The following is a 17653-nucleotide window of genomic DNA, read 5'->3' as shown; positions in this document are numbered from 1 at the left end:
GGAGAATTCGAACCACTAAAAATGTATTTTCCTAACTCAAAAGTGTCATTCATAAGAGAGGACATTGTTGAAGCCTACGATGGATGGATAATGATTTTCAACGAAGCTATAAACTTCAAAGGAGTGGGTATTGGAGCGATTTTGGTGTCAGAGACAGGTCAACATTATCCGGTATCTGCAAAGCTTAGATTTATGTGCACTAACAACATGGCAGAATATGAGGCTTGCATCATGGGGCTCAATTTGGCCATCGATATGAATATACAAGAGTTGCTGGTACTTGGTGATTCGGATCTTCTGGTACATCAAGTTCAAGGAGAATGGGCTACGAAAAATACCAAGATACTACCGTACTTGTATCATGTACAAGAATTGATGAAGATGTTCATGAAGATAGAATTCAAACATGTTCCAAGAGTCCAGAATGAGTTTGCAGACGCACTGGCCACCTTGTTATCAATGATACAACATCCAGATAAGAATTTCATCGATCCCATACCGGTGACGATCCATAATCAGCTAGCATACTCTGCTTATGCTGATGAAGAAACAGACAAAAAACCTTGGTTCCACGACATCAAAGAGTACTTGGCAAAAGTAAAGTACCCAGAACAGGCTAACTATACTCAGAAATGCACACTGCAAAAGTTGTCCAATCACTTCTTCCAAAGCAGAGGAACCCTAAGAACTCCTGATCTGGGACTGTTAAGGTGTGTTGACATAAAAGAGGCTTCCAAATTGCTTGAGGAGATACATGCCAGAACCTGCGACCCACATATGAAAGGTTTTGTTCTAGCCAAAAAGATACTCAGAGCTGGATATTTTTTGGATGAATATGGAAATAGATTGCATCCGGTATGTCCAAAAATGCCACCAATGCCAGATACATGTAGACATGATAAGGGTACCACCAAATGAACTCAATGCAACAAGTGCACCTTGGCCTTTTGCTGCCTGGGGAATGGATGTCATCGGTCCGATCGAGCCCACTGCTTCAAACGGGCACAGGTTCATTCTGGTGGCCATCGATGATTTCACAAAATGGGTAGAAGCTGCATCTTACAAAGTTGTAACCAAGAAAGTCGTCACAGATTTTGTCAGGGATCGTATTTTTTATCGATTTGGGTCCCTGAGTCCATCATCACTGATAATGCAGCCAGTATCAAAAGTGATCTAAGGAAATCCATGTGTGAAACCTTCAAATGTAAGCACAAAAATTCCACAGCATACATGCCTCAAATGAATGGAGTCGTGGAAGCTGCCCCAAGAACATTAACAAGATACTAAGGAAAATGGTAGAAAATCACAAGCAATGGCATGAGAAGTTACCATTCGCCTTATTAGTATACCGTACCATAGTACGCACATCAACCGAGGCAACTCCCTATCTGCTGGTTTATGGTACCGAAGCTGTCTTTCCCGCCGAGGTAGAAATTCCTTCTTTAAGGATCATACAAGAATCCGAACTCAGTGATATAGAATGGATAAGGAGCCGCCATGAGCAACTAGCCCTCATAGATGAAAAAGAATGAATGCGGTGTGTCATGGTCAGCTTTATAAGAACAGAATGTCCAAGGCCTTCGATAAAAGGGTCAGACCAAGACAATTCACACCAGGATAGCTGCTATTAAAGCAAATCTTCCCACACCAAGATGAAGCTAAAGGAAAGTTTTCACCCGATTGGAAAGGGCCCTACATGGTTCAAAGGGTGCTAACAGAAGGAGCACTCATACTTGTTGAGATGGACGGAGAAGTCTGGCCAAACCCTATCAATTCAGAAGCAGTCAAAAGATACTATGTATAGATTAACTACATTTCCTCATCTGATGTAACTAAACTACGCTTGACCTGATTCCCATTTAAGAGGGGTTACATAGGCAACCCTGTGGGTTCGGTCACATCTTAATAAAATCTTCATTTCCCCAAAATCCAAAATTGGGGCAAAATTTTGAGGAGGACCCTCAAAATTCCGGAGCAAGTCCAGCCGACGGCATCATATGCAAGACAGTCAGAAATCTGTTAAGCAACTGGGCAAAATTTTGAGAAGAATTCTCAAAATTCCAAAGCATATCCAACAAACTTCGTTACATGTAGAATAGCCGAAGGATCACTTACTAAACTGCGAAGAATTTTGAGGAGGGCCCTCAAATTCTAACTCAAAGAAAGACGCATGTCTCTAAAAGTGTCACAGTCATTAGTTCATCCAATTTACTTGATACTATATACCATTATGTTTTCCAAAATGATTTTATTTCATCAATAACTGCATATTTTAGAAAACTATATTTCTGGGACAACTGGGTATTTAGGGTAACTCGAACAAGGCCTCTAGGGCAAAGCAAAGCAAAATAAGTAGACAAAGGCATGAACCAACCTCCCCGCAAAACTCACAATTTTCGTTGGATGCAGGAACAAGGAATAATATGTATGCCTTAAACTTATTATCGTCATAACAATAGGACCATCGAGCACAAATATATCTCCAACTACGAAATATTCTACTCATATTTGCTATTTGTTCACTGCATAAGGCTAAGCATTGCCTTCTCTTTGCATGAGACTAAGCCATGTCTCAAATGTTGCATGAGGCTACGCATTGCCTTCTCTTTGCATGGGACTAAGCCCTGTCTCAAATCTTGCATAAGGGTAAGCCCTGACTTCATATTTGCATAAGGCTAAGCATTGCCTTCTCATCGGATGATACTAAGTCTTGTCTCAAATATTGCATGAGTCTAAGCCCTGTATCCATATTTGTATAAGGCTAAGCACTTCCTTCTCTTTGCATGAGACTAATCCCTATCTCAAATATTGCATAAGGCTAAGCCATGCCTCCCTACTTGCATAAGGCTAAGCATTGCCTTTGCATGAGACTAAGCCCTATCTCGAATCTTGCATAAGACTAAGCCCTGCCTCCATATTTGCATAAGGCTAAGCATTGCCTTCTCATGAGAATAGCTTTGTCTCCCTCTACACAAATGTTACTCTAGACTGTGCATTATCATCTTCTCTCGGGGCTAAGCTCTGCCCCAAAACTCTGCACAAGGCTAAGCTCTGCCTTGTTATTACCTTTGGTATCATGTCTCTGCACTTCATGGGCCGATATATAGCTAATTTGTCCAAAGGCGTCATAGTCCGAAGGCATCATCCTTATATCCTGAATACACCATGTCATGGCCTGAGGATCTCTCAATACTGCACATCATTATTCAAAGGCGTCATGGTTTAGAGGCACCATTTTCATGGCCTGAGAACATCATTTCATGGCCTACGAATCCCTTATCTCGTGTTTCATGGCCCGGGATATCATGGTCTAAGGACGTCATCCTCACTATCCAAAGACAACCTTTATAGTCCAAATGGAATTTGCATCATGTTTAAATTATCGCAATAATATATATACTTGCATGCATCGTGTTTTATGTTTTGCAGGTAATCTAGGAAGTAACCGTTCATCAAACGGGAGCAACCATCGTTTTGGTTTCTGCTCATACCATTTATACCTCGCCTTATTTCAAACGTAACTGATTCCCATCAATTACTCGCCTTTACTCCATGACCTTTCAGATAGCTGCCATGGGACACGTCCGTTACAATTCAGATTCGCCTTCATAACTCCGCATAAACCCATCCGATACTATCTTTCGCAAAAGAACCTTTTCTGAAAAATACGATTATTCCTATAACAATTCTATCTATTTAATTCACCGTTGGATCCAGAACTATACATAGCTTGATTCCTTTAAAACCAAGGATATCTAGGCAACTCAGAGGCCAAGGTTTAGCCTATATTTTTCAAAACACCTCCATTCGGTCAAAATCAGTCATTATTTCTTTACCCGACAACTCTTTCATCCTTCCCGGGTAAAGAAGGGAAGATGTTGTACCTAATATTTTCCTCTTATATTTTTAAAAATGTATATATACTTTCAAAATAGTGCATGAGCATCGACCAGTATTTTTCCATAATTTTCTGCAATTTTAAAAGGATTTTAATTAATTTATTCCAGCATTTTATTATCTAAATAATTACTAATTGCATGACAAATAATTTTATAATGATTTATTGCTTAATTTTTAGTATTTATATTTATATTAAGCTTTAAACATCTTAGGCATAATTTTATTTGTATCTTTAGGCTATAATTGCAATAACTTTGCAATAATAGCCCATATATGCATAATTACATTATTTACACGGAAACTAAATTTTTATATTTTTATAATATTAAGAAATTATTTTAAATCATTTCCATATACAAATAGAATTTTTATTATTTATTAATTAGTTTTATAAATTATTTTATTGATTTAAATGGGTATTTAAAACATATCCCTTTTTAATTGATTTTTTCGGACCTAACCCAACCCAATACCATATCCAGTCCAATAATCCAATACCCAATACACTAATCCAAATACCCATAACCATACCCATCCAATTAAACCCACCCCACCTAAAATTTAATCTTGGTCGTTGATCTGAGAAGATCAACGACCCTAAATCCCCAACCCTTTTTAATATACCTAAATCCCCCAAACCCTATTTCATTCGCCCCAGTCTGCCATCTTCTAATACTCTTCTCACCTCTCTCACCCTCTCAAACCCTAGCCCGCCGTACACTTTCCGATTGATTCATACGATCATCCTTTGATTCCCTGCCTTATTTGGCTTTATTTCTCTACTAGCTATCCGATCTTGATGCTACTTGACCTATTTGCCTCAAAAGGCAAAAGTATATCAAGAGACTCGAACCAGATTTGGTTCAAAGTCTCTCATATTTCGATTATTCCATCTATGTTCATCCCAATACCTGTGAGTACGAATATTTTCGTATCTAGGGTTTCAAATCTCTGTTTCAAACAAGATTTGGTTCAACTTATGCTTATTTTTAGCAATCTGGCATTTTTGGTTGAACCTGTTTAGATCTTCCTAAATCTGAAATGATTTTATGTTTGTTTTGGTATTTTACCTTTAAAATTTCAATACACATTTCTCTATATTTCTCTAATCTTTTTCTATTATTATTTTATGGCCAATTTTATTTACCTTAAACTAGGGTTTTGATTTCAACAGATTTTTGCCAAAAAATAAATGTTTTAACCTTTAAACATTTTAATCTTTAGGTATCTGTTAGGGTTTTCTTATTTATTTTACTGATTTTACTTGTTATATGTCTTTGTTGTCATTACCCCAAAACCGACTCGGTCGTGATGGCGCCTATCGTGAAACTAGGCCAACCAACTCATTTCCAAATAATCCATATTTCATTTAAAACTTAAGTGAAACCATATTTTTCAACTGAAATCCGATAAAATATATAAAGTAAAAATAGAAAACAAAGCGAAAAATACAAACCCGACCTTGGGTGTCACTATGTCATACGCAAAATACTACAACTGTTCGTAATAAAATAAGACTAACATAGTCTGGGAATAGCCAACAAATACACTAAGAGAAAGATAAGGAAGAAGGAAGACGGGACTGCGATCGCCAGGCAGCTACCTCGCTATCTCCAATGAAAGCCCAAGACTAAAATGATCAGCAACCGCTACCGTGGTCCGAGATACCTGGATTTGCATACAAGGTGCAGGGGGTAACTTGAGTATTCCAACTCAGTAACTAACAAGTCCAAACTATGGACTAAGAGGTAGTGACGAACTCAACCTCCTCAAAAGAATATAGAAATAACGTACAGAAACGTAGGCATGCTTTCAGCTAAAAAGACAGTTCAAAACAAGGAATATAACAGATATGAACATGGTAAAGAAATGAGACTCTGCTACATCTATATGCTAGTGCACATGCTGTATGGAATGCACCATGCTTAGTGCCTTATGTGCCCACAATCTGAAATGCTCGTCAACTCAGTACTGTATATGACTCATACGGCCAGGAAAGATCCATCCCAAAATATATATACATCTCTGACAGGAGTCACCCAGTACTGAGGAAGGTCAATCCAGCTTGTGGAGAAGATCCATCTCCAAATAATAAAAATGATAACAACCTCACAACCACTCGGTACTGTATACGGCTCACAAGGCCCAGGGAAGATCCATCTTGGAATATATACACATAACAGAGCATCGGTCTCCAGTACCGAGGAACATGCCAACCAGCCTCATGGAGAAGATCCATCTCCACACCAAGGGAAGATCCGTCCCTGAATATAATCATCTACGCTCACTGGGTAGAGGGGTTACAGACTCCGGAGGGGCTCCTACAGCCCAAGCACTATCATAATCATCAACATAACTGATACGGCGTGATGTATGATCCCATAACTGTCACTCAGAATCAGGCTTTCGTCCTCACTCAGTCATCAATCTCCAGTCTCACACACACGGGCTTACGATGTCATAAAACTAGCCCGAAACAATGATATGATGTGCCAAATAATAATAACTGAGACATTATATGATATGCATGAGAAAGATTGAGTACAGAATATCAATGAATGTAATGAGATGACAGCAAGAAACGACCACTCGGGTCGCAACAGTATCAGCGTGAAGCCCTAACAAGATATCTAGCATGTTTTTACAGAACATTTACTTAATCACATGATTGAAACATGGATATCAACAAGAATGAGTTACTAAGTTGTGCCATGGAATGATCCAGGCTGCAATTCTCACAGTGCACGCCCACACGCCCGTCACTTGGAATTTGCGTTACCTCAATAGTAATCATAGAACATATAATTCGGGGTTTCGAACCCTCAAAACCAAGCTTGGAAGCGTTACTTACCTCAAGCCAAGCAAAATGCTAGCCCGTGACACCTTTGCCTCTCAATTAGGCCTCCAAATGCCCCAAATCTAACCAAAATTAGTATATTATCATCAATATACTCTAAAGGACTGAAACCCATACTAAAATTATTAAATTAACTCAAAAATAAAGAAATTGGCCAAACTCGCCCCCTAAGCCCACGTCTTGGAATTCGATAAAAATCACCTCACAAGAATCCTTAGCCTCCCATGAGTCTATACATACCAAGAACTTCAAAATCGGACCTCAAATGGCCCCTCAAATCCCAATCAAAGCTCTCCAATTACAAGCACTAGTTCTCCAATTTTAGCACTTAAATCCCACTAATTTCATGTCTAATTAGTTAGAAATCACCATAAAATCGAGTATTGAGTTCAAAAACCTTACCTCCAAGTGTTTTCCCTCGAATACGTCTTCAATCCCTCTCAAAAAGCTTCAAAGCCGTTCAAAAATGGTGAGAAATGAGCTAAAAATCATGAAGATGTCTTTTTATACATTCTGTGATCGCGTAAACCCCCTCGCAATAGCGAAGCACTACTTTGTCAACTCACATGATCTCTGCCTCTCCCATGCAATCACATAGAACAATCCCTTCCACTTCTCACCAGCTCACTCTCTTCTATGCGAACGCGACCCTGTCCACATATTCGTGAAATACAACATCACAGCCAATCGCGATCGCTTTCTAACCTCTATGATCGCGTAGAAAAATTTACACCTCTACCTAACTAAGCATATGCAATCGCGAACTCTTCTACGCGATCGCGAAGAACAAAATGTCTACAACAGAATACCAGAAAAAATACTAACTTCTCAAGTCTAAAAATGTCCCGTTGGGCATTCGAAACACAACCTAGACCCTCGGGACCTCAACCAAACATGAAAACACATCCCATAATATCATTCAAACTTATTCGAGCCTTCGAATCACTCAAAAACAACACCAAAACACTGAATCAACCTCGGACTCAAGCGTAAGAACTTATAAAATTACTAATTCCATAAACGATGCCGAAACCTATCAAATCACCTTCGAATGTCCTAAACTTTTGCACACACATCCCAAATGACACAACAGACCTATTCCAATTTTCGTAATTCCATTCCAACCTATATATTATGATTTCCACTACCGACCGAAAAATGCCAAATTTCCAATTTTGCCAATTCAAGCCTAAATATACCATGGAACTCCAAAATACATTCGATTATTATTATAAGTCCCAAATCACCTAACGAAGCTATCTCGAACCATCAGAATTCACATGCGAGACCTTCTACAAAAAGTCAACATCTGATTGACTTTTCCAACTTAAGCTTACTCAAAAGAGATGAAGTGTTTCATTCCTCTCCAAAACCACTTTGAACCCGAACCAATCAACCCAATACCACATAATACGAGTGAACAACACATAAAGAAGAAGAAATGGGGGAAACGGAGCATTAACTCATGAAACGACCGACCGGGTCGTTACCTTTGTATCTCTGCCTATTTTTTTAAGGTTTTGATTATTTGTTCATTCTTACTGTTTCAGCATGATCACCTTTAACTCTGGCAACTAATTGATAATTTATTTTATTTACCTAAATTCGGGTTTGAAATCAGGTTTCCTTTTTTGTACAGTACTGGTGTTTACTTATGTGGTTACCTGTTCTTACCTTATTTGGACCAATGTCTGATTAATAATTTGTGCTACTTCTCTTAAACTTAACCTTACTGGCCTGGTTTTATGTTCTGATTATTAAACTCGGCTTTAATTGATTTTGGAATTAGTTCTTACCTCATTTAACCTAGTACTTGACTACTAATTGATTCCATATAAGGTTTTACTTAAATTAAGTGATACTAGCCTAACTTTACTCGATTTTGTCTTGTTAATTGATTCATGCCGACCTTAATTTATTGTTAAGTTATTTTATACCTTATTTGGGTAGGACTGGTGCATTACCTTATTTGTTTACTTCATTGGGTGCTGATTAAACCCCTTTCCTCACTCCCTTTAGAACAACTCTACAACTCTCGAACTATCTGTTTTCACAAAAACTTAAGCTCTCTCTTGATTCTCTTATTCTAATTTCTGCAATAAGTGGCTATTATTTGGACGGCTGAAAGCCAAGGCCAAACTCTCTAGAATTTAACTGTTATTGCATTCTTACTTGTTTTCTTCTAAACTGGTATGCCTTAACTCTTACTATTCTGTTCTCTATACTTTATTCATTTAGTTTTTTTCAATCCTCAGCATGATTCTGCTTTCTATGTGACTACATCATCCCATTTAGTAATAATGTTAAACTAAGTTACTTCAAATAATGTGACCCCTTTTCCTAAGTTAGTTTTAATGTTCAGTCTGTTTTTTCTTTCTAAACCTTGCCAGATACTGTAAGCATGTAATCAAATATGTTTGTGGTTCAATTTATAGGTGCAGTTTGTTTCTGTCTCTTTATTTAAACCATGATTGCTTTAATATTTAGCCTAATCAAATGCCAATTTGTTTGAACTATGTGCTGAACATGAATTTTGCTTGTTTCTTGGTGCAGTTCTGTTTGTAACTCTGTATTCTGAATTTGCTTGCCTCTGAAAAATAAACTATTTTAAAAACTTGCCCCTTACCCTAGATGCAATGGTTTTCAAACTCCTACTCTTAATCATTTAAGTTCTCACCACCCCCAGTATGAGCACTACCTAGGGTCCTTGAGACTCTTTCTAACTTTGACACATTGGGCCTGGTCTGCCAATCTTTTTATGAGTTATTTTTTCTGAATGTGGTTCTAGTTTGAGCATTGCCTAGGGTCCCTGAGGCCCTTGGGAGCTTTGACACATTGAAAATCTAATTTTATGTGCCATGGATGGATTAGTATTACGCTCTAGAGCTGTTGTTGATATCCAATTTTTCTCTATGTATTTTTATACCCAAAACACTTCCAAAATAACATGTATGTGCATATATAAGCGCACCAAAAGGTTTTGGCATTTTAATGATTTTTAAACCAATTTATGGCCTATTTTTACACCATAAAATCCAATAATTATTCCCAAAGCTTGCCATTTTGGAGAATAATTTATTTTTATTCTCATATTTACACCAAAATATATCCAGCATAATTTGTGCACATTTTTTACAAATTCGTTTGGTATTTTTAAAGCCAAATTGCATATAATTGCAATACTAGTCTCTTTAAGATTTAATAGCATTTTATAATCACAAAATTGATCCCAATATTTTTGAATTAATATTTATATATTATTAGTTGACTCAGTGCCTTTAATTTGCTTTTAAAACATTTTTACTATTTTTATAATATAATAAAAGGAAATATTGGCTATTTCAATTGTAGCCTCAATTCATTTCAATTATAACCCAAATTCCATTTCAATTTCAGCCTGAAATCAGCCCAATTTCGAACTCAATTGGACCAGCCCAATTCATTCAAACCCAGGCCCTTGACCCGCTTAACCCAACCCGCCCGAAAATCTTTTTAATCCAGGCCGTTGATCATTTTGATCAACGGCCACTAACGACCCTTTCCTTTTTAATTCTACCAACCCCCAAACCCTAACCCTCATTTCTATTAGACAGCCGCCTTTGAAACCTCTTCTCTCTCAAAACGCTCTCAAGCACTCGAAACCCTAATCGCCTCCCTCGTCTTCTCCGACCATTATCTCGCCGGAGTCTATGGCTTTTCAGGCCATGGACGACCTGGGCTCACCTTCCTTCACTCCTAAGCCATGGGTGTTCGAGATTTCGAGGTTTGACCTCAACGGCGTTCGTTCAGATCTTCTCAGATCTGTGGTTCTATGGCCTCTCCGGTCTTGCTCCGATGTATTAGAGCTTTAGAAGCCTAGCCAAGGCCATCTCTGACTCAAGACCAGACCTCTTCCAAGCCTTCTCATTTCTAGTTTTTCAGAGAAACCCTAAAGATATTCGAGGTTCCTTCCTCTTTTATTTACTTAGATCTGTGATGAATCCGTGTTATATTCAACGTTTTAAAGCTTTTCCCCAATTTTCTTTTCAAAATTAGTTCGCTTTCAATTTAGGGTTTTCGAAAAAATCTCAAAGTAACTTCTGACTCTTCTTCTTCTTATTTTCTTTGTGTGAATCTGTCTGTACCACGTTCTTATGAGTTTTTCTCTTGTGTTCTTATGTTTTCCATACGATGCATGTTCTTTTATTTTTGTGTTTTATTCTTCCCTCTACTGGGTTCTATAAGAATGCTTTATATGTCTATCTCGTATGTTCCTCTACTACATTTTTTACTAAGCTTTTGCTCCTTGCTTACCTTTACTGGACTTTGTTTGAACCCTAAGCATGTTTTATCTACTATTTTCCTAAACCCGTATCGCTTTTTCTTTTCTGAACTTGTTTGAGTGACAAGCTTTGCCTAAATGTATTCCCTGCGTTTCAAACTTGTTGTTCTCTCTGTTTGTTTCTGATAAGTCTCTGAAAGAGACTACTGAGCCTGTTCTATTTGTTGTTTTCTCATATATGCATATGATTCGGGTCAGAAACCCTAGTATTTGGGGGGTTTTGGCAAGCTTGACTTTGTGTTTGGGCTAGGTTTCCATTCAGAACCCTGACTCTCTTTCAGACTCATTCTGAGTCTGTGAACCTAACCTTCTTGGGTACTCTGATTTCTTGCTAGTTTTACAACAACTCTCTCTTGTCTCACATGTCTGTATGTTTTTTATATGACAAATTCTCTTCTTTCAAAAGGCCTTTGGCCAATTTGTGATTGATTCCGAGTTCCTTTTTTGAAAGGTTTGATTGTGTGTTGTTGATTTTCTTTAAATTAAAACCTTCTCACCTTTTTCTGGTTGGATTCATTCACACTAAAATTCGAATCCTGATTTTACTGGCTGGTTGATTGATTGTCTTTCTTTGTTTGACCTAAACCGTGTACTACTAAAATGTTTCCTTGAATAGGTTTCTGTGTATTTGCCCCTGTTATACTGCCTCAGAAAAGATTGTTTAAAACAAATCCTTTCCTTATTTATTTTGCCCTTTTGAATCAAATACCTTAATCAAAGGGAAATAGCTTGTGATTGATTTCAAAACTATTCTCTTACCTTTATTTTACTCACCTTCGGCACTATAAAAGGGACTGCTCTTTTGCACTAAAAAAAGGGTTTTTTTACACATGCTTTCACAGACTTTTCTACACAAAACACAGGCTTTTACACATTCGAATACTGAGTTCTTTCAAAAAAATCTACTCTCTTCTTCTACTTTGTGCTTTCTGAAACAATTTTGAGCTCTCTCTCTAAAACTCTCAAGTGTTCTGCTGAACCTAAGTCTGCTCCTGTTGTGTTTACTTGTCGTGATTGCTCTATTGTTCTGCTTGTTCTTACTTTGCAACTAGTACATTATTCTTAGTTGAATAATGCTTCTTCATTATGTGTTTACTTCCTAGTCTGTTATGTTCTTCTTTACTATGTTTCTGCAACCCTGTTGTGCTGTTCTTATGTGAACTCCCTTTCCCTTTTCCCCTTTGTATGTGAGTATAGTTCCAGCCATAACAGCACTTTGATATTGTTGTCTATGACTCTGAACTAGGTTCTTTGAACCTCCTAACTCAATTAATTCCCATTCCCTTCTCCCCTTTATGTGCTTGAGCCTGGACCTGAGTCTAGTGGTGTCCTAATCACCATCCAGACCTAGGTTTGACCCTCAAGGGTCTGCTTCTAACTTGTTTGACCAAATAAATGGTCAGGGGTGTGCCAGTCTGCACCTATGGCTAGGTATGACCACCATTTGTTTTGGCTCCCCAATTCCTTTTCACTTTGCTCTTACTCCTAGCTCTAAGTTCTGCCCCTCTCTTGCAAGCCATGCTTTGGGACTCTTGAGCTCCCACTGAACTTGGATGTCTGAGGACTGGCTATTCCGCACTGCACTATTCTAATTCTAAATGGTATCTTGAGTGTAAGCAATGCCGAGAATCCTTGAGATTCCTTAGAACTTTGAAACACTTTGGATAAAGAGAAGGCTTTGGAAATCCGAAATTGGTTAATCACATCTTATTGGACATTAAGATTGAATTAGGCTGCTCGGATCTAGCTGTTAGTTTTTAATGTATTTATTTTCTTTCTTTTGGTCTGTAATAATTTGTATAAAGAATTTGGGGAATATAGTAAAAGGGTGTGGGAGGGGTTTTGCATTCTTGCATAAGTAAGGGTAGAAACCATGCTTTAGGATTTTAATTGTTCTTAGAAATCTTGCCTATAGGATTGTTCAATGTTTCTGATTCCACATCACTTAGAGACCATGCCTATAGGGTCAACGCTTCATTGTGCTACAAATAACATAGAAATCATGCCTATAGGACTTAACGTTCATGTAATCAATGCATATAGATATCATGCCTATAAGGAATGCATATGCATTAGGCAAACTGTAGGGTTAATTAACACAATCATCTTTTACAAGTTCAATAACAGGTTTTAAAAGTCAAAATAGATATCATGCCTATAGGATTTGCATCAAACTCGTCTGATTCGCTTAAAGTAATAATGATCTATTAATTGTTCCTAAATGTCTTAATACAACAACGATTTCAGAAGTCTTAATTCTTTGACAAAAACTTTCTTGACTCAGTATGCTTTTAAGTCCCTCAAATTGGCAACTTTTTCTGAAACAGTTTCTTTCTAAACGTTTTGCCTAAACGTTTTATTCAGGCCCTGAAATTGTCTTTTAAAACAGTTGCAACTTACCCTTTCCTTAGATATTTCTATCTCTGAAACTCTTTCACAACCATTTCTGTGTTTTATTTTTACTGTAGTCTATACTTTCTTTTCAAAACTCCTCTGCATTAGACTATTTTTTCCTAAAACCAGTACCTTTTAAATCACTCCCTTGAAATACCTTAATTTCTGACAATTGGATCCAAGTTTCCTAAAGCAGACTTTCTATCTAAATATATGGGTTGAACCAGTCCGTTCGCTGTTTAAGTTTAATTTAAAGACCAAATCAGTATGTGCCAAGATATGCTAAACTAAGTGTTTGTTTGATTAAGGGGTTTACCTGAGCCTTACCTATTTGTTTTGTTCATCCTTATATTTGTTACTTGTTTTGTATGTCGCAATTAGAATTTTAACCTTTGAACTCCATATATACCTATATCCCTTTCCTTCCCCTTTAGGATTAGAAGTCCTGATACCCCGGGACTGATAGGTTGGGACGGGTACTAGCATGCAATAAGTAAACGAGACTGATCGCGTTTAAATACCTTAACGGGGTGGGAAGGGTAGAATATGGATATGATGACCGATGCGCTAATATCACGTGTGACCCTTCTTCTGAGAAGTGATCGCTGGGTATTGCATTGAAGTGATCCATATTAATTATAAACTTACGACTCCCCTCCCTTTATTTGTTTTCATCTCTTCTTGAAATACTGTTCAAATCTCTTTTTTCATGAATTTATGCCCTCTCTACTTACCTTCGAAAATTTTCAACTTGGTCGCAATGTTATGTGCGAATCCTTATTTGAGACTTGATTGTTTACTTGTAAAGTCACAATTATAACATGGCCAGGAACCACACTAGTGGATCTTGAGGGGTGCCTAACACCTTCCCCTCGGGATAATTTCTAGCCATTACCCTAATATCTAGTCTCTTCATCTCAAACCCTTCTTAAAGTGTCCTAATGCACTATAATCATTAGGTGGCGACTCTTCAACTTCTAAACCCAATTCTCGAAAGGGGATAGAGTTGTCCTCCCAATGTCGGATACCCGATTTCTGACCCCGCAGTTAGAGAAAAAGGGGGTGTCGACAGCATGGCGACTCTGCTGGGATTTTCTTTAGGCTTTTACCATTGCATGTTGCTTGTGACTTTACTATCTCATTAATTGCTTTATTTACTGTCTTTTATTCTTTCACTACGAAACTGACTTGGCTCTTCATGTCTTTTCTTTCCTTTAGCTGCTTTCCTTTATTGCTTTATTTCAATGTTGTTGTAATTACTGCAATTATTGTAATCATTTATCTTATGAACGTGAAAATACATGTCAATTTGTTTCATTCTTGTAAATTGCATCTTCAACATCATATTCCACTCGTGCCAAACAAACACCATAGCAATGCTTATAATGAGTGGTTGCGTTGTTCCAATATTATCACCCTTTAAATTCGGCAAAGGCGTATTTGTGGTAAAACCAGTCGATCAGCGGTGCAGTCGACGGTTCCGTGCCTTTACCTCTTGAGTTGTCCGCTCAAGGGTACCTGTCTAATACCCCAATAGAAACCTTACTCTGTCTAACTGTGCATGCATCATAGTCAAACCTAGCCGAGTCAGTTATGTTGTCCACATAATGACTCATTAAGATAGTCTTGTCCAAAGTCCATCGGGTTTCCCCGAAACCCAAATGGACACCTACATGTTCTATGCATTTATTTGGAGAACTAAATGCTTTTTATGCTAATTATTGGTTTAAATAGTCGAGTCTGACAGGGTAAGGGTCTAACACTCTATTTTGCAGAAAATGAGGCACGAAGTCCCCAGATTTGGCATGGTCACCAACATTCATCCAAGGCTGCTGAATTAGTGGGAGGATCTTCACTCCAGTGATCAGACACTCGTCCGCAAATACTTAGGGAATCTGCCTTCTCTTCTAAAAGTCCATCCTGACATCAAAATCATAGAGGCTGCAACTCTGTTCTGGGATAGTGACAGGTCCGTATTCCGCTTCGGGAACCTTGAAATGACTCCTTTGCTCGAAGAAATAGGAGGCTTAGCTGGTATTCCTTGGGAGACTCCGGGTTTGCTTATGCCAGAGAATCGCAAGGGTAGGGGTTTCCTTAAGATGATGGGACTGAAGAAGAACCTAGACTTGACCTGTTTGAAAGACTCCTACATCCCATTCGACTATCTGTACGAGAGGTATGGCCATAGCAAGTCATACCGCACCTACTCAGATGAATTTTCCTTCACCTCACTAGGGCATATTCACAGAAGGGTCTTCGTATTCATGTTTTGTTTCCTCGGGATAATAGTGTTCCCTATGAAGAAGGCTAGGATCCACACCAGATTGGCCATGGTAACCAAGACTCTAATGGAAGGAATTGGCGGACAGCCTTTCAGCATAGTGCCCATGATTGTTGCTGAGATATACCGGGCTCTGGACAACTGTCAGTGAAAGGCCAGTCATTTTGAGGGATGCAATTTATTATTTCAGCTCTGGCTCATGGAGTACCTTCAGAAAGGAGAATACCGACAAGAGATCTTACGTAGAGACTGAGATGATCACATTGCCTTCCACCAGCCAAAGCGTATGAATTATATGCCTAACATGTTCGCTCAGCCAGAGGATGCTGGAGGATGGGTGGATCTATTTGAGAATCTAAAAGAAGACCAGGTACAGTGGATGGTCGAATGGTTCCCTACGGAAGAATTCATTGTTCAATCCCGAGACGCACCGTTTCTCATACTCATTGGTCTAAGAGGAACTTATCCATACGTTCCCCTTCGAGCCATGAGGCAGGCTGGAAAAAAGAAAATCATACCAAGGGTCGACAAAATGAGTCACTTTAGGACCGATTTCCAGGACGATGATAGCCCTCACAAATGCCAAGCTCAACACATGTGGCATTGCAAGCTCGTTTTGGGGAAAGAATCTATTGAGCCAGATAGGTATCACGCTGGTTGCGTGCCGCACTATTCGGGTTGGTTGGAAGATAATTACAATGGTATGGATCAGCCCGGGTTCATTCACGGACACATAATCATCGATGAGAAAACTGAAGCACGGGTTAAGTACAATCAACTGCGCAAGAGGATTCAAGAGTGTGAAAGTGAGCATCGGGAAATACAAGAAGCCTATCAGAAGTTGATCGAGGAATGGAAGGATATGGCTGTCAGTGCCAACAAGCGACTAGGGTATCTGGAGCGAGGTGTAGTGGAGCTAGAAGGAAAGTTCCTCAAGAGGATTGAAGATTGTCGAAACGCTGAAGGGAATGCAGGCGGACATTTGGCCCAAACTTATCTGCTGCTAGGACTGCGCGAGCTGGTGAATCTGTTCGAGGGGGATACCTAATTTAGGGAAGGTCCGTCTGGGACCAAGTAGTTAGGAGTCTTTTATTTTGATTCTAATGATGTAATAAGGCTGATGGCCACTAGTGACATTTTATTTTCCGTTATTTAGCGTCACTTTGGATTCGTCTTATTTCTTATCAATAAAATGAGGCATTTAGCATTATAAGTTCTCCAAGTTAATTTGTCGCTACGCCTACCTCAGACACAACGAGGCACCCAAATTAGGACGCGATTTATATTCTTGCACAATGTGTTTAAATATTGCAACATTTTCTTCTCATAACCTGCACTAACTTGTTACCTTTTTGCTTTTCTTTATTTTTTATTCCCCTCCCCAAAGTTTAGTTTGTGCATTCTGGCACCATCATCATACAATACAAGATCCAAGGGCCCTCCACCTCCTCCTCCTCCGAGTCCTATCCGAAACAAGAGCAAAGGTAGAATGGGAGATTCAAGCACCAGAAAGGAAACTGAAAGAATTGAGATTCTTCAGGGTACCACGGTTGCTAAGGAAACAGCTGCCCAACTTGAGCAGAAACTGTTGAAGTTCCAAGAAGAACTGGATCAAGTTCGGAACTTGGCAAATTTATCATTCACTCTCACCGCTCCTGATGTCAACTTCCCAAATGCTCAAAATCCCGCACCTCCACAGAACACCCCACAACCACAGAGGCAACCCACCCATGCTCAACATTGCAACACATGCCACACTCCACTACCCATTCATGAATCACTAAACACCACAAACGACCACCCCCACAACACTCCTATCTATGTAGATACCATACCCCACTACACTCAACCAATATCAAGTGCACTTGAGTCTGATGACAAGGACTCTCTTATCAGAAAC

The sequence above is a fragment of the Nicotiana tabacum genome, chromosome 22, assembly GCF_000715075.1.
Source record: "Nicotiana tabacum cultivar K326 chromosome 22, ASM71507v2, whole genome shotgun sequence".
Taxonomy (NCBI): domain Eukaryota; kingdom Viridiplantae; phylum Streptophyta; class Magnoliopsida; order Solanales; family Solanaceae; genus Nicotiana; species Nicotiana tabacum.
The sequence above is the reverse complement of the archived record's forward strand: the minus strand, read 5'-3'. Positions refer to the sequence as shown.